The sequence below is a fragment of the Canis lupus genome, chromosome 5 (genome assembly GCF_011100685.1).
Source record: "Canis lupus familiaris isolate Mischka breed German Shepherd chromosome 5, alternate assembly UU_Cfam_GSD_1.0, whole genome shotgun sequence".
NCBI lineage: Eukaryota > Metazoa > Chordata > Mammalia > Carnivora > Canidae > Canis > Canis lupus.
In genome coordinates this window covers 74,635,856-74,655,443 of record NC_049226.1, presented here as the reverse complement: position 1 = coordinate 74,655,443, position 19,588 = coordinate 74,635,856, and the positions used below count along the sequence as shown (strand labels likewise).

Sequence of the window (19,588 nt, the reverse complement as noted above, 5' to 3'; positions counted from 1 at the left end):
ACATTTATTGTCAGATTATTTTTGGAATTACTTTAAAATTAAATGAGGGGTGCCTGGATGGCTCAGTTAAGCATCTGACTCTTGATTTTAGCTCAGGTCATGATCTCAGGGTCATGAGATCTCAAGCCCCACTTGGGACTACACACTGGATATGGAGCCTGCTTCTCTCCTCTGCCTCTCCCACTACCTCTCTAAAAAACAACAATAAAGAGGAAAAAAAATAAAATTCAATGAGAAATTACTCATCAGATTATAGTAATTAGGTGATTGGTAAAGTTCGCAAGTTCTTCAGTGCAATGATGTTGGAGAGACTCAGAAGACAATGGGTGATGAGGAGATCTTTTTGTTGCATTTTTTATTATTTTTGTTATAATATATAACATTGTTACAATAGATCTATTGTCACACACCCAAAGGTAGATCCAGGTTTTAGGGAACATGAAGTTTACATAATTGGGGGATCTCTCTTTAAGAAAAAACAACAGAAAATTATTGACATAAAATCATTTCAGAATAAAAAATCACATATATCAAAAAAAGCAGAAAATATTCACAAAAATATTTTATTCTTTATCTGACACACCTTCATTAATAATTTTCCAGATACTAGCATCTGGCTCTGGATATTATATAAGCCTTTCTTCTCCCACTCCTTATAGTGCCCAGAGCCACAGGATGCGGTTGTAGGACCAGAGATTTTCTAGTCCTGTGCTTTCATGTCCTATGCAAGATGGGTCAGCATAGTAGATGATAAGAATATTCCTGGAAGACTTTCCTATACTAGTATGACTAGCAATAACTTAACTCTGCACGGAAGTGACTACAAATGGTACAATATACAATACTGACCTCTAACCAAATATATCTCTGAATCAATTTCTCTTTAGTTGGATTCCCAAAATCCCTGTGATTCTTCCAACAGCCTATGAAGGATGAGAAATGTGATAGTGAGATCAGCCTTTGTATGTGTGTGATCAAGAATAATTTTGAGAAGATTATCGTGATGAGGGAGACTGCCAGGAATATATTGACTAAATATAAAGACTAAAATGAGGGAAAACAATAGCAGGACATTTTGTCCAGGGCACCCTTCCAAGCTGAGTGTGAAAATAACCCATCTTCACTGGTTGTATCACAAATCTCTTCTAGTAGTTTAGCAGCTGGAATATTTCAAGATACCACAATTCCAACCATTTCTCTTCTGTTAAGATCTGATAGCATCACTCACTCTCTGCCTAAAAACCTGTGACGGGTCTTAAGTGCTCTAGAATCGAGTCCAGATTCTGAAGCTTAACACTCAAAGCTTTCTTAACTGGCCTGTTCCAAATTTCAAATCTCCCCATTTACCCCCAGGGTTTCCCCTATCCCAGCCACACCCACCTACCTGAGTGATTATTCTCTAGATGAGATACCCCCTTCTGTATCCCACTGACTTTCTAGAAAATGTGTCCTTTCCTTTGGTAAAAACCTTACTTATTCTATAAGACTCAAGTCAAATAAAACTCTGCCTTCTAGGTAAAACACAGCACATTCTATCTCATTGGAATTCATTGCTTCCTCTTCAGTCTCCCAAGGCATTTTGCATAGGATTCTATTATTACACATAGCATAATACACGACAGAGTCAGGCTTGGAGTTGTAATTGTACCCATGTGGACTATATGGGACCCAAGTGGATCTTATTGATCTCTGATCCGCATGCACAGAGCAAGCGATCAATAAATCTTCGTAGACTTGAATTAAGCTGGATAATTGCAAAATTATGTCACTGAAAGTCAGTCTTGTTAGAAAACCTGTGAAATGCCAAGTGTGGCCTTTACTGAAGGTTGTATAAAAGAATTACTAAGCAGCTATTGTACCCTAGTGCTAAAAGATATTTCTTTGGGAAAAAAAAAAGTTAAAATCATGACCATCATACAAATATTAAATGAACGCTTGAGATTTTAACTCATTAATCAATGAGGGAATCAGTAAAAAGTTAAAATTTGTTCAAAGAATTCTGAGATGATACACATATAGGAGCCACCAGGAAAGCCGAAATGAATTTACAAATAGATATAAGACTGGTGAATAGCCACAAGGCAACAATCTATTGTATAGCACCAGACAAAATTTATTTACATTTTTATAGACAATAATCATTTGCATGGCTATAAGTTTTCTATAATTTACAGAGTTGTAAAATAGCTCCAAGCCAGGCAAAGACACAGATAACCTGGAAAAGTCTACCAGAAAGGACATCCATTTATCATTTTTGCATTTCAAAATCTGTCACATTTCCTAACAGCCTCCCTCCCATGATCATAATAATTTAAAAGATTATTCTTGATCACAGAAAAGGCAGGTCTCATTAGGATTGGTCTAGCAGCTCACTACATTTTAATTGCCTCTTTACTTGTCCATCACCTCCATTAAAATGTCAACTTCCCAAGGAAAAAGACCAAACCTGTCTCCGTTTTAAAAATTAATTGTTGCTCCAATAAATTAATATTTTCTTTAATTTTATGATGATATTTTGGTCAAGTAAAGCCATCATAATGTGTTTTTTCCCCTCAGGTAGAATATTTGTGAACTGTGGGAGCTAAAAATATTTCTTTCCCAAGTATGTCTTTATCTTGAAAAACAGGGTCTTCAGTATTAGGGAGTAATGACCTAGTTTGCTATATTGTTTAATATCAATGTGCTCAGCACTAAAGAGCATATAAGACTTCTGATATGCTTGTTGAAAGAAATATCACACAACTAGATTCAGCTCTACCATTTGGTCTAAAAGAATTCCAACTATAGTAATACCACTGTTTATGAACTCTGTTAGCAGTTTCCTATTCCTATTTGTAAAAAGACCAATAAAGAGATCCAATTAAGAGATGTTCACTGCGTTTCCATAAAAGATTCAACATACAAATGGATTCTGCACTTGAAAAAAAAACATTGTTATGTGTAATTATAATAGAAAACCTGGAAAAACTTTTAAGTGACCAACCAAAGGGGTATAGTTTTGGAAAAGGTGATTCATTAATAACATGTATTGTTATGCAGTTATTTTTAAATGATCATTTTGAAAACTATGCTTCCAAAAGAAAAAATATATGATCCATTAAAATGAAATAGAACATAAAAGATTTATATCTACTTAAAAATATATAATCACTGGAACAAGGCTCAAACAGTAATGATGCATATTGAAAAGAACTGAATTATAGGACACATTTTCTATTTTTGACATTTCCTTTGTGTACTTACATCAATGTGTTAGACATTTTTTAAAAAGAAAGGAAGGAAGAAAGAAGTGGTGTTCTATAAAATCTCTTCAGTAGCCTGTGATTTGGGTCCTTGTAATAGAGTAAAGTAAAGGGTTTCATTATGCTTTGTTTTGCTAACAGACGTCTGATGTCCTTCTCCTGGTGTGATTTTCATTATAGCTATTTTCAAAGTGCTTGAATTGGGATTAGTTACTTAGTAAGAGGCTTCTTGTTCTTTTAGTCAGTAACGCAATTTTTATATGGCCTGAAATGCAAAATTCATCACTTTGCTGAGTCCTTTTAAGGGCTAGGACACCATGACCTTGAAAAGCCCAGAAGAAGAAGACAGACTATAATGATACCACCATTTGAGCAAGAGGTCTTGGATTTATCATGAGCCCTCCAACCCTTTTACAGGGCACAAGACCTAAATAAACTGATGTGACTTGACCAAGCTTGGTTTAGGAGTGATACTACAGGACTGAAATTATGCTCACCGAACTTACTCATGGAAGTTGGCAGGTGCAGGAAACAAGCTCTGGGGCAGTGCTGTGTTCTTATTAAAATACGCTTATGGAAAACATCCCACTGGTCAAAGGACATCTTGTGACCAAAGGAATACCCCAAAACAGATTTATATTCTGTGAAATACATAAACACTCATTTCAAGCATCCATAACGGAATCTGGAAGAAGCAAGTACCTATGATGTAATAAATAATAGTTCATATTTATATTTCCTTAGTGGTTGATAAATGCCTATGTTCATTCCCATTCCCTCACCTCTTCTCATGTTCCAGACAAAAAAGGAAACCAAACTTCCCATCTGAATGGAGGAACTTACATACTGAGATGCTTTTGAATGTGTCATCTTTACTTAATAAGTACTATATGAGTATTATGTGCATATAATATCATATTAATTGGGTCTGGAGACTCATGTGTGTATGGGGGAGTGGTATTCACCCCTGAGAAGCAGCTGGATGTTCTCAACCAACCAAATTTTGGTTCAGTTACCAAGACTGATGATGCCACACACTCACCAACATGGTATGGAAAGTTATTGCTCACAAAATGAAGCGCTCTGTGGAGAGTTGGGTGGGCTCCCAAACATGGCTAAGAATGCCTTCAGGGGATAGAGAAGAGAATGGCTTGGGGTTTGGGGCTGGTTCTGGGCTGGTGTGAGGGTTCCTGCCTATGGGCCAGGGCTTCTACTGTTTGAACTTCTTGCTGATGCCAAAGGAGGAAGAATCCAGGCTTTCTTATCACCCTTCCCAAATGTGGGGCAAAAGGGGAAGAAGAGTGATGGGGATTAAAAGTTGTCAGTAGTCAAACATCAAAAATGGAGTCAAGTGGGAATTCAAAATAAGTATATATTCCCTTACCATTGCAAACTATTCCCTCAGACACCCCCTCCAAATTATAAATTGGAGTTTATAATCTAGTATGAAGAGCAATAAGCAAGCCAATCATTAAAATTATAGAGAAAGGGCAAGAGTAAACATATGCATAGCTAAGTACTAGGAGCAGCTCAAGAGAAAAATATAAGCAGGACTGGTGAAGATGAGGCTGGGACCACTTCGTGAAAAAGTGGAAGGCACTAAGAAAGATAAGGCATTTCTGACCAAGGAAATAGGATGTGCCATGGCAAGGAAGAGAGAGACCATGACCCACTGAGAAGATTTTTAAGAAATCAAGCACGGTTACTGTGTAAAAGGGTACTGAGAAATAAGGCTGGAAGTTTCCATCCAGAGTAGGTCAGAAATAACCTTGCAAATAATATTCTAGGGAAAGAAAAGTGTGTCATCAAAGGATTTTAAATTTAAAAAGCAACAAGATCACATACACATTTTAGAGAAACCACCTGGCAACCAATCAAGGGATGGATGAGATGGAGACTAGACTGGGAGCAAGGATATTTATGAGAAGATTTTGCACTGATGCATGAATGAGTTGAAAAAAAAATGAGCTAGAATAGTCCACAGTGAGGAAAGTGGAAAGGTGCATGAAAGAGTTCAAAGATTTAGCTACCTCAGGACTAGGTGGCTGACTGCATGGCTGTGAAAGGTGAGGATTACAGAGTTAAGTGCAGGGATGATCAGGAGTGATTCTCAGCCTTCTGATTTGGGTGCGGAGGCAGAAAAAAAATGTTTTTAAGAAGCTGAAAATGAATTGTCTGTGTGGTTTCCAGGTGACATCCAAAAAGCAAGGAAGGTAATGAGAGTGGAGTTGGTGACATCAAACCACTCTGGGAGAAGACAGGATGAAGTCACTTCCTCTTCCAAAAGTACAAGAAGATATCAGTAACATCTCATGATACCTCACAAAATAAAAACATTGTTCCTCAGGACAATGGTACACTAAAGAGCCTTTCCATGAGGGGAAAAGAAGTTAGAGCCAAGTATATCCAATTTTATTTCATAAAACTTTATATTAAGAGCCTGTTGCCTTTCTTGAAAAAAATTTTCACTTACTTTTAGTGAAGTCATCCCTGGTAGAATGTAGAAAATCATGTCATGAAAAGTCAGAAAATAAAAGTTTAAGCCATGCACAATTATTACTTATTGCTTAATTGAAAATGCAGCACAAGTGCAAAGCCGTAAGTGCAAACAGCTTCAAAGGGCACGTGAGGAAAGGTAGGTCACCTCCCACACACTTCAAAACGCCAAGCCTCCTCTTGAAAGATGACGGTTGCCAGCTTCTTGTGAATTTTCTCAGAAATCTGAACCACTTCACTGTGAACATGGCAACTGGCTTTCTACCTAATCTTTCAAAAGGATTTACTATCAAGAAGTCTATTTTCCAGTTTCAAGACCTACAGAGCCAGAACTGCCCCATAAGTAAATTAAGCAGCTGAGGAATAGATCAAAGTAACCAATGACTCCTAGGCCCAGTTGAGTCAGTTTTTATAGGTTGAACGATTTATTATCTGCTCTTTTATCAGGCAAAGTTTCAGTTGCTTCCATCAGGACTGTGGCTCCAAGTGACCACCAGTCTCCACACAGAGCTCTGAAAATTGTCTCACGTTGGAACCAACCAGCAATAGCACTATGTACCTGGGAATAATCTGGCAAGGGGGATGCGTAAATTGGGGTTAAGAATAGTTGCCCGGAGGAAATGCTTTAGGCAATGCTTTTAGTTTCTTCTGTTTCAGAAACAAAAGAGGAAATAAACCATGACCACAAAACACTTCAATCCTGACATGTCTTATTGTTATCCTATGATCTTTTTAGATAGGAGATGCTTGGATCAAGCAAAAAACAAAAAACAAACAAAAAAAAAAACATTTAAATAACTTTTTTCTGATTATAAAAGGTGTTGGTATATATGATAGAAAATATGAAAACCCCAGGAAAATAGAACATTAAAATAATCATTATGCCAACATCCAAAGATAACTGTTGTTATGCTCTGTTTAGCTACATCCCATCTATACACATTACAGTTGTACTTGTGATCTTTTTGAGTTTACCCCCCAATAAACTAAATTTCCTACCAACTCAAATCAAAAGAAGTAACTCATTCAAACAGGCTCTTTGTGTCTTTGTCCCCAAGCAGGGAGCCAGCTGTTTTGGCAGGTGTGGGAACAAGGTACAGTCCCACGGCAGCAGGTGTCAACGACGTCCTTCCCCGGTACCCGCTATCTCTTCCAGCAGTGCCATGAGCAACAGAAACTATTCTAAAACCCCACTCTGTGGAAGGTAGAGATTAAGAAAAAATGATCTGCACCTGTGAGGGAGTTTTTTTGTTGTTGTTGTTTCTTTTAGGAATCTCTTTAAATAGTGGTTAAAATAGATTTGCTTGGGAGTACTTACTGTTGGTTCAGCTTTAGCACTGGGAGAAAGCTTGATGGTAACTAGGGAAGATTATCTGTGTCTATTTGTTTAATACCAGACTGGCTCCAACTTCCCCAGCATCCAGATTGTTTTTCTCTAATAGTTAAAAAATAAAGAAATTAAAAAGGCTATAGGGAGCAGGGAAAAGCACACAGAGGCTGATATGGTCAGAAATCTTTCCGTTACAATTTTTTACTCCATATATTGACACAGAATATGTATCTATGTACTCTATATATTTATATTCTATAACTTAAAGGTACTTTTAAAATACAATTTCTGATGGAAGTAGGGTGTTTCTCATGGCCTTTTAAAGGATATCAAATACTGTTCCATTATACTCTAATGCAATTAATGACTCAAAGTATGAATCACCATAGGAAATCAAGTTACATAGTTAGCCTAGAACATACCATCAAATGTTCCAACCACATTACATCCTTGATTAAATAAAGTCAGTAGATTTAATTGTTTTTACATCAGTAGACACTGTTGTCTTGCTGCTTTTTTTCAAAGTGACAATTGGTATTACTGAACATCAGGCAAAATCAAGTGTATATGCCAATAAGGATAGCAAGCAAAAGGTGGAATTCTACTAAAGACAGTTGTAATATAGCAAAATGAGTAACAATATATTTCCCACGTAAAAATAAGCATTGCATATCATCTCGAAATGGAAATATCTTTGGTAATCATATAGTCTCATCTATTACACTATTGTAAATATCCTAAGATGTCATGAAAGCTGATTTTACCACCATCTTTCCTAATTTAGGCTAATGTTGGGAAATCTTTATTGAGAATAAACTTTCCTACAAATAAAAAATTAATTCCTCATTTTGGATGTGTTTGGTTTCATTTTTGTTCCTGGCTCAAGTCTGAGGATCTAACATGGTAATCTTCTGGTTTTGGAGGAATATTGGAAGCCTACAGAATAACACTGGGCAGTCCAACCAGTAAATGGAAGAGCCGTTTAGGCCTTTAAAAGAAAATAACTTAAGGATAATACCTGGATTATTATACCTGCTCCCTTAACCAGGTAAACTGAATAGGGTGTCAGGTCTTTCTGACCAGGGCCCACTAAGGAAATCTAACAGATTCACTTTGCTGTCAACTAACCACACCCAAGCACTGATTCAAACTGGAATTTACAATTATCATAATCGCTAGGGGTTTTCCAATTGGCTCCTGTTAATCCATATCTTCCTAAAATCCTATGCATCTTCACTTGCTCCTTCTGATTAGGAACATATTCAGAAAAATTAACACATGGACATTTTAAAAAACTAAATAGTTAAAAAGAAAATTCAAGCAACAGAAAAATGTAGGTGGGACAAAGTAAATATTACTTGTTGTCCAGATCCCCAGTCTCTCAAGCCCTCTTTAGAGTAACCACTGTCACTGTATTTTTATCTCCTTCCAGAAATACTCCCAGATATATATGAATTTAGGAATGTTTATATAAATATTTAGCTCTTTCGATTTTTTCTTTGTCCACATAATACAGTTAATATAAAGATTTAAGTGGAGGATACTATTATATGTTTCTATTATACTCTTATAAGCAACCCATGGATTATTCAAGCTTGTCAAGATCATTTTCACCTAAAAAAATCAAAGAAGTGTCACTTACATCCTCATCCAGATGTTGAGGAAGAGCAGACCAAGGACAGACAGAGACCCTGTAGTACACCACTGCCAACTCTCCCCTCCCTGGCACTATTAATTAACTGTCAATGGGCTATGAACCCACTTAATAGTATTGCTATCTTCATCCAGACTCTTCATCTCAGCACCCTGAGATGTAAATAGGAAGCACCTGAAACTTGAACATTTGCAGGGCCACTTCTTCAGTTACTGGAGTCCTTATTTTTGTTGATTTCCCCCCACTCCTTCAAACGGAGGGGGAAAGACCTTATTTAATAGCTTTGCTTTCTTGAATACAAAAATGCTAGGGGCATTAAGTCTTTACTTAATGGGAACACTGAGAACAGCAACAAAATAAAAATGGTGATAAAAGTTAAAAACTATAAGCCAGGCTAGCCAGTTTATCATGGACCACAGATTCTGATTTCTCTCTAGTGGACTGCTAAACTACTTCAAGTTCAAAGATACATCCTGGCATTGCATACCTGCGCATGACAGAAAAGGCTATTCCTGTGAGTTAGAACAGCACAGTGTTCAGATGCATGCATCCCTGCAGGGATTTCCCTCCATCGACCCACCTAGAACACTTCAACCTCTCTTACATCTAGAGATTGAGTTTCCTGTGTGAGAACTCATTGATACAAAACATAATGAACACATTCAATGGGTGTCAGCACTCTTGACTGCTCCACAGTTTTTCCAGGGCATATGTACCATATGTTTTCCCCTTCTCTTGAGTTTCTACTTTTGGTTCCTCCTGAAGGCATATCTCATTTACTATTGCTGGCATATGTGTCTATGCTTTTCAGTAAGTGAATAACCCATTGAAAACAAATACATTAACCATTATCCCGTGCTTTATTCTGAGTTGTATATGCTATAACCATCGCAAAGCAGCAATTATTTAGTCTAAGGACAACTTCACATGATACATACTTTTATTTGAAAGAACGTATACTCACACCATTTGAGAGAAGATATGAATACAAAATGGGGCTACATGCGGTTTTAGAACTGAAAACAGAGTTTATCACAGATGAGGTATGTATTCAATCACTGGTGAAATGGTAAGGTTTTATTTATAAAATGCAGAAATAAGAAAAATGAGTCTTAATTATGTACATACTTACAATTGTAGGTACATTCCAATTTTTGTGAAATGTTGATATTTCAACTTTCATGAGGATACAATTTCTGAAATGAGTATTGTTCCCTTATATTGACTATATATTCCCTCTTTCACTCTTGTAACAGTTCATGTATTCTAGATACATCTGCTGAAATGCTACCTACAGGGAGTAAATACTACCAGTATTGTCACATGTGCACGTAAAATGTATTTATCATATTTTAGATAAGGAAAACAAATGGATAATTCAATATCACACTTACATCTGTAATGTCTAATTATTCTAATAACTAAGTTGAGACTTCTCATAATGCGGGTCCCTGGATGCAAATCAAAATATATTTTATGTGTGTTCACTTTTGCTAATCAGATAATTAACATCTCTTCCTTTGATCAACTTTTCATGCCCTCCAAAAGGTAAGATCTAAATAACTTGAAACATCTGGTAACTTGTTTTATTAAACTTCCAAGATTTTCATCCATTTATACCTATTTTAATCAATAATGCTATAATAATCATAATCCATTTAGTCAGTGCCTACCATGTCCCATTTAGTCCTTAAAACAACCTTGCAAGGTAGATATTATTACCAAGGCAGGAAACTGACACCCAGGGAAGCTATCTGATATGCCAAGTATTTATACAGCATATAAAATTCAAATCTGTGGTAGACAAGCTCTTTCTACGTGGCAAAGAGTGAAGACATGGCCACAGTCTTTTACCACTGCCACCAGCAACAGCAAAAGAACTGGGGAGGAATGCTTTGTATTGGTTCTGTTGTAACAGTCCCAGTGAAAGAATATGATAGACCTACTGGAGCCATGTGCTCACTCCAGGCCCAATCATTTCAGCCATATGCATACAGCATTACTATTGGCCAGACTGAAATCATATCCCCACTTGGCGGTCAATGGAGAGGAAACAGGGTGGAAGCCCCACCAGCATTCTATAAAATGTGAGTAGGGGTGAAAAAGTTCCCCACAGAGAGATGAGTGATCCTACCACAGGAAGGATGAGAATGCCACATTGAACACACACACACACACACACACACACACACACACAGCACAACACAACTTCAGATCCCTTTAACACACCTCCCATTAAAAAATGGGCCTATACGTTTCCTGGACTTGAATCTGGTTCTGTGCCAGTATGACTGATACAGTGTAGTAGGAGTGACACTGTCCAGTTTCCAGGCCAAAGAAACTGGCAGCTATTCTATCTCTTGAATAGCTCACTCTTGTAAACTAGCCACAATGCTACAGCTAAGTTTGTGGGGAAGGCCACACAGAGAAGAAGCAAGGTCAAAGGCCCCTAATCCCCAGCAGAGTTTGAAGCCAACAGCCAGGACCACACTGCCAATCATGTGTGTGAGCCACCTTCTAAGTATATCCTCTATATCGCAGCCAAGCCTCTCTTGTGATGCTACATGGAGCAGAGGTAAGAGCCCTGCTGAAATTGCATATTTGCCACCTCCTTACTAGGGGAATCAGTTATATAAAAATAGGTAACTAGAACAACCAGTTGCCAAATTTTCACTTTCCTTTCTTAAACACACAAACTCTGCTCAGTACCTTTTCCATAGTCCTCTGAGTACTCACTACTATACCAAGCATATTGTAGCTATACTATAAATAAACATTCATGAAATAATTGAATTACGCATTCCAAAGTTATTATCATCTCTTTGTGAAGGTATAAAACAGCACCAAGGACTTAAGTGAACTGCAAAAGTGGTTCTTCGGCTGAGCTGGAAGATTTTCATATTCAAGTCAAACACATTATCTATTATGACCCTCAGTATAGTCTCTCTCTGTTAAGTAAAATCCCACTCTTCTTCTTGTGGAACAAGATAATGTGTGGTGGCAAATGCTTTATAAGCTTTAAAAATAAGCATGCTGAAATGTCTGGGAAAAATAGGCTATAAACCAGTAGCACTAGTTAATTTTGAAGAACAAGTCTTGGGGTTTAAGGAAGCAACGGATATCTGCCTTCTGTACTGCTTTTATTTCTTACAATGAACATGCATTTATCTTACACTTTTAAATGACATTAAGTTAGATCTCGTAAGGAAATCTAACAAAATGTTAGCAGCAAGTATGATTACGAGATTATGAGAGTTTTACATTGACATTTAATATCTAAATCATATACTGATAGTGAACGTCTACTCCCCTATAGTTCTCAAAGAATTTCAAATTCTTACCTGCTAAGATCTAAAATTTTATGTAACAAAAAAAAAATCATTGTACATTAATTACCTGAATGTGTCATGCAAAATCAACTGCTAATATAAACCAAGTTCAGATTCACATATGAAGAGAATTACACACACTCACATGTATGAAGAACCATATGGGAAAGCTTTGCTCTAGGACACAGCACCAATAAGAATTAAACCTTTTTTATTCCTGAAGCTTGTCCTGCTACAGCAGCATTTGCAGGAAAGAAGTCTGAAACATGCCCTTGCTTAGTGTTAATGGTTAGTGGGAAGATGGTAAGGAGCCCATTTGTGTCTACCTCTGAGGCTTAAGTACTGCTAAAGGATACTAAATCTTTGATAATTCTGAAGCTTTCATATGTATGTAAAAGCTAGAAAATTTAGTTAATGTGATACTTCAGATTCTCTTTAGTTTTAACTGAAGATTTTCTCTGGGCACACAATTTTAGGGTAGTCACAGTATGCTTCCTGATTTACTATTTTTATCAGTGGATTGAGTAATTTTCAGTCCAAATTACAAGTTACCAAAGAACTAGCATTTGTTCATTCACTTATATATTCAACCTACAGCTAAAGAGCAGGTACTATTTGACAGGCATTCTACTGAAAAAATATGAAAGTGGAAGATACATAATGGAGAGTTCTTACTCTTATCTCAATGTCCAAAAGGATGATCTCTTATCTGCCATAGGCTATGTTAGCTGCCTACCCAGCTATGATCCCTGCTCTCTATAAAATGAATTCACAGAAACAGAAAGCAGAATGGTGGTTGCCAAGGTCTGGGAGAGTGGGAGGATGTTGGTTAAAGGATACAAACTTTCAATTATAAGATAAATAAGTTCTGGAAATGTAATGTACAGCACTGTGACTATAGTTAATAAAGATGTATGGTATATCTGAAATTTGCTAAAAGCATAGATCTTCAGCGTTTTCAACACAAGCACAAAAAAAATAGTAACTATACAAGGTGAAAGATTTGTTGATTAGCTTGATTGTGATGATCACTCTACAAGGTATACATATATCTAATTATCACACTGTATACCTTAAATGTATACAATTTCTGTCAGTCATATCTCAATAAAGCTAGGGGGGAAAATGGGCAGAAGATTTAACAGACACCTCACCAGAGAAGATAGCCAGATGGCAAGTAAGCATATGAAAGGATGCTCTACACATCATTTGTCATGAGAGAAATGGAAATGAAAACAAGATACCACTACAGATCTATTAGGATGGCCAAAATCCAGATCACAAACGTTTGTGAGGATGTGAAGCAACAGGAACTGTCATCTACTGCTAGCAGGAATGCAAAATGGTATAGGTACTTTGGAAGACAGTTTGACAGTTTCCTACAAAACTGAACATACTTTTACCATATAATCCAGCATTTCAATTCCTTGGCATTTACCCAAAGGAGTTGAAAACTTTTGTCCACACAAAAGAGTGCACACAGATTTGACGGCAGTTTTATTCATTCACACCAAAACCAGAAAGCAACCAAGATGTCTTTCAGTTAGGTGAATAAGTAAATAAATTGTGGTACATCAAGACCAGACAAGACAATGGATTATTATTCAATGTTAAAAATAAATGAGTTATCAAGCCATAAAAAAACATGGAAGAAACAAATGCATATTATGTGAAGACTGTATGATTACAATTATGTGACTTTATCAGGAGTTAAAGGGAAGGGAAAGATGAATAAGTAGAGGACATAGCAGTGAAACTATTCCATATGATACTACAATGGTAGATACATATCATTATACATTTGTCCAAGCTCACAGAATATATAACACCAAGAATGAAGCCTAATGTAAACTATGGGCCTTTGGTGATACTCATATCTCAATGCAGGCTCACTCTAGTACGAGGTGTTGATAATTGGGGTAGTTGTAGGTTTGGGGGTCAGGAGATATATGTATGGCAACTCTTTATACTTTCTGCTAAATTTTTCCTTGAACTTCAAACTGCTCTTAAAAATAAGGCCTATTAATTTAAAAAAAAAAAAAACAGAGTCAAGGACACATTAATAATCATCATCTCTGGGCAATGAAAACATGGTCAGTTTTTCTTTCCTTTTTCATACTTTTCCATATTGCCCAAATTAATCACCATTAGAATGTTCTGAATTTTATTTTCTAGTCAGGAAAAAAATGTATATTTACTGATGATATCTGAAGATCTCCTCCTTCGCTTAATTCCCACTATTGCTACTCTAATCTATAAACGCATGCCTGCACTACTGCAGGAGTACCCAGTCCTCCATCATCATATCCATCCTCAGGTTCATCCTATATATATTATTCTTTCTTAAGTACCATTTCACCATGCTATTACTTTTTTCAAAATCTGAGGTGTACCCGCTGTTCTCTTCTTAAATCCCTCTCATCTATGCAGGACTGGTGCATCCTCTCCCCCCCCCCCCCACACTTCTCCGTTCATCTTTTTCAAATGCTCCAATCCACAGTGATTGTTTTTACTCTGTTACATTCTATAGAAAGCACAGGCCAAGCCTTTTGGAAATTGACTGTGAATCAATATGCACCATATTTGGTTTCATGGTCTGTGGTCCACAGTGGTATCTCCGGAATCTGACTTCAAACCCTGTCATCTCAGGGACCATGTACTGTCTTTGCCTTCCATGTTATTAACTCCATTTTTAATGGATCAAATGACATGACATTTGGAACTCACTTTAAAATACTTTAGTAAAAATACATGAAGGGGGATAGATTTTTTTTAAGACAAATACAAGGTTGATCTTTGCCAAATACAGATAGTGATTACAATAGGATTTTTTAAAATACTATTTCCCTAGTTGGTGTGACTTTTGAAATTTTCCATAGTTAGAGTTCTGAAAAATGAACCATGAAGTTTAAGACTATTAAATGTCACTTCTGAAACTTGAAATTATCAATCTGTAAGTCTTGTCTTGAAGTCTCCCAAACTATTTATACAACCAAATCCACTTCGTTTGCACGTAGATGCCTTCATTTATAATATAAACCACTTAGCTTGTATAAAAGTTCCTACTGGCTCTATATCATAAAATGTGGTTCCATTTATATAAATAAATTATGCAAAGATTAAATAATCCAAAAATTAATTTGGGAAATGAAGTACCTGATTTGTGACATCATTTTTCACTGTCCAAAGAAAAAGTGAGACCCCTCCATCCCTTAATTTTGCATCATTTACATATATTGACCTCAGTCTGGGTCACCAAATGGTAATACTATTGCAGTTAGTATAATTAATTCATTTATTTGTTTATTTAGTTTGTAAATCATTTAAATTAAATAGAAATCTCAAGAGAGTTGAGCCTTTGCATTTAGAGTCTTTAAAAAATGAAATAAGAAAGATCATTTTAATCATGACAAAAACATGCCAGTTTTGGAAAGCACTTTTTCATATTAAAATGGCAAACAATTAAAAAACCCTGACTCCTTCCCCCCACAGGCCCTCTTCAGTTGTAATAAATGGAAGCTTGTAAAAATGCCACTGTCCCTATTCAGCAGCTAGAAAAATTTAGGTTCACCAAGTCTCAGTAGAGATTTCAGTGTCTGCATTCATCAACCTACAGCAGAAGTACAAGTAGAAAAATAGCAGGCAGGTACTCGCCCAGTAATGTGCCTGCATGTGCATTCAAATAGATGGGAATGCCCACCACCCTCCTGACTTGTCATAACCTCTGCTCCTGTTATGCTTTCCAAACACCTGATAATGTGGTCTCTAGCCTGGAGACTGTGCACAAGGGCTTATCTTTCCAAACCTCATTTCCTCACTCATTATGTTGAGATAGTAACAGTATGTACCCCATAAAGCTGTAGTTATTAAGTGAGATAATGCATGGGAAGTTGTCACAGTGCCTGGCACAGAAAGTCTCAAAATGTGAAAATAAAATAAAACTTGAAAGAGTAGTCATGGAACTAGTTTTTCTTCTATTTATTTTCATCACTCGAGGTTTTGGGGCTAATGACAGAAAGATGACATGATTCCATAGGTGGAATTCTTGCCTCCTGTGGGCCCAAACCATTTCTTGTAGTCTGGGCTCCCCTTCCCTCATCAACTTACTTGAATGAGGATCTGGTAAGAGGCAATTCCAGGAAGTAATTATGGTGTCCAATTTAAGAAAAAGAACGTAAAATTATAAATACAGAATCATGTACAAATGTGTGTGCTTGTTTATTTTTTTAAGATTTTATTTATTTATTCATGAGAGACATAGAGAGAGGCAAAGACATAGGCAGAGGGAGAAGCAGGCTCCCTGCAGGGTGCCTGATGTGAAACTCAATCCCAAGACCCCAGGATCACGACCTGAGCCAAAGGCAGAAGCTCAACCGCTGAGCCGCCGAGGTGCCCCATATCTGTGTGCTTGTTTACAATGAGAAATCACAGAGAAATTATCTATAAAAATCTGAAAAATACCACCATTATTACAAAATCCAGCACATGACACTTTTATTAACTGGGTACCTAATACGCATCCAGAAAATATTTTTCTCTTTTTTTTTTTTTGTAACCTGTATACTCTGATTGCTTTCTTACATAGCAATAATTTTGTAATCTCATTTTCTCTAGAAAGAATAGAATGTTAATTTGGTCTTTCCTCTAGCATGGTTAATTTTTTTTTTTTTTTAGTTTTGATAGTTTGTACTCATAAAACATTCAACTTCACTTATATATGTACCTTCTGTTTGCAGTACTACTACAGAAGAGTGTCTTACAAACACAGAAATTCTGATAAATTCTATTTCACACTGTTTCCATAAAAAATGTAGAGTACATTTATAATTTTATATGCTGCATTATATTCCTGAGAAAAATGAGAGATTAAAGAAACATGCCTGAGGTTACACAGCTGGCAGATTGCTGAGCTGGGATTCCATTTCTGACAGCTGGCATTCATTATGACTCACATTTTTACCCACCACTCCACACTACGCCTTCCAAACTAATACCCACACCTCTGACATCTTGATCAACTGTGAAGAGGGGACGGGAGAGAGAGGGGGACAAACTAGCATTTTCTCAATATTTGCTTTGTGTCAGGCTCTTCGGTTTGGCCCTTTGCTCATCTCATTTACTCCTCAAAGAAACTCCGAAAGGTCAGAGTCATTTCCCCCAACTTACAAATGAAGAAATTGATACTGAGAAGTTCAAAGTTACAACACAAATACAGAAGCAATTTTATGAGTCCTAAATCCATGTTCTTTCCATCAGACAAATGTGATTCCTTTAAGATGTAAGAGAAAAATGTGGAGTGTCTGGGATAAAACTGTAAACTAACTTATTTTCAACTTACTTTCAACTCCAAACTGATTTATTTTATTTAACAAATACCCTTGCCGGTTCCCTGGGTTTTCATAAGTTGTAAACGGAATGGATCGAGGAAAGCACTCAGTATTTGTCACTCTAAACACTCCTTGATGATGGCTAACCTCATGCAGACCCACCGTGGCTCCTGGATGCGTGACAAACCCATGTTGGTGAGGAAGGGAAAGGAAGCATTGGAAATACATGGTTGTATATTTTCTATTTACAGTATACATGTATTTTTGCTTCATTTATACAATGCTTGGTGCCCAAAAAACATTTCCAGATGTCTCAAAATCATTTGGCTACTTCTTTTTTTCCATTTGGCTACTTTTCATCCCTAAAAACACCGATACATTATTCCCCCACATCTGTCCACAATACTAATAAAACCACGCATATTGTCGTGATTACTTTCTTGCTCTTGTGGAGGGGGAGAGGGGTGGGTTTTGGTGCAATTTATTACAGTGGGGGAAAGGCCTGCCTTTTTTATTTTTTAGGGTTTTTGTATTGTGATAAAATATACATAATTTTATCATTTTAAACATTTCTAAGCTTACACTACAGCGCATTAAGTACCTTTACATTGTTGTGCAAAAGTCACTACTTTCCATCTCCAGGACATTTTCATGTTCCCAAACTGAAACCGTGTAACCATTAAGCAATAACTTCCATTTCCCCTCCCTCCAGCCTCTGGCAACCACCACTCTACTTTCTATGAGTCTGACTTCTCAAGTACTCCGTTGTTAAACGGAATCATACAATATTTGTCCTTTCGTGTCTAGTTGATTGCTTATTTCACTAAGCATAATGTTCTCAAAATTCACATACGTTATAGCATGTGTCAAAACTCTGTTCCCTTTTAAGGATTGAATAGTATTTCATTATATGTAAATACCACATTTTGTTTATCTATCCATCTGTCAATAGACATTTCAGTAATGTTTCACCTTTTGTGAATCACGGTGCTGTGGACATTAATGCACAAATATCTGTTATATGATTTAAGATGAGTAAGTTAGCAGCATAAAAAATTGAATTTGAAATCAGTACCGGTAACGCCGACGTGTCCCCCAGTAGTCGGGTCTGAGTGGGGAGCTGGGAGGGAACGTCTTCATAGTCCTGCCATGGTCATTGCTTGTCAGACATAAATCCTCATGTAGAAACTTTGCCCTGCATTACTCAGGGTTACCGGATCATAGCCATCATAGGCTTTTATGAATAATGAATAAAAGTCCTTGTGTGGATATACATCTTCTCTAGGGTAGATTCCTAGGAGTGGAATAGCTGGACCGTATTGTAATTCTACATTTAAGATTTAGGAGACTGACAAACGTTTACTAAGCACATGTAAAATTAATTTTTTTCAATCTGAAATGGGAAGACATCAGCCATTATTATTCAAATTTTTTAAGTCATTTATATCTCTCTTCTCTTTCTGGAATTCCCATTATGCATACACTGGTTGCCTGGCGATAGATACCTCACAGGTATCTGAGGATTTGTTCTTTATTTTTTTTCTTTCTTTTATTCAGATAAATTTGTTGACTTATTTACCATCATGTTTTCTTATTCTTTCTTCTGCCATCTCATGTCTGCTGTTGAGCACCTTTAGTAAATTTTTCATTTTAGCTACTGTCTCTTTTTCAATTCCAGAATTTCCATTTGGTTCTTTTCTTAGTAACTTCTATCTTTTCATTTGGATCATTTATTACTTGAATCGATGTCCTCATACTTTCCTCTAGGGGTTCAAACAAGTTTTCTCTTAGTTTTATAAGCTTATTTTTTTAAGATTTTATTTATTAATTCATGAGAAACACAGAGAGTCAGTCAGAGACATATAGGCAGAGGGAGAAGCAGGCTCCCTGCAAGGAGCTTGATCTCAGGACCCCAGGATCACGCCCTGAGCTGAAGGCAGACACTCAACTGCTGAGCCACCCAGGTGTCCCTTATGAGCTTATTTTAATGACTACTTTGAAGTCTGTCTTCTCAGTCCAAAATCTGGGATCCAGAAAAAGATTCTGTTGACTAATGTTTTTCCTTGTGCATGGGTTACATTTTCCCATCTATTTGTGTCAAAATTTTGTTGAGAACTGTACCTTTCAGATAATATTTTATAACAAATCTGGATTATGATGCCCTTGATATGGATTTTTTCTAGTTTATTTTTGTCTTTATTTAGTGACAT

At 36.6% G+C, this 19,588-nt stretch overlaps 1 long non-coding RNA gene across 1 annotated transcript; it reads right to left on the bottom strand.

The window, feature by feature from the left end:
* Positions 1-429: 429 nt before the first annotated feature.
* Positions 430-19,218, bottom strand: LOC119871944. The gene is made up of 3 exons (XR_005360082.1): positions 18,454-19,218; positions 7,057-7,173; positions 430-923 (listed from the first exon to the last, which is right to left on the bottom strand). It is a non-coding gene; the product is annotated as an uncharacterized LOC119871944 (long non-coding RNA).
* Positions 19,219-19,588: the final 370 nt, after the last annotated feature.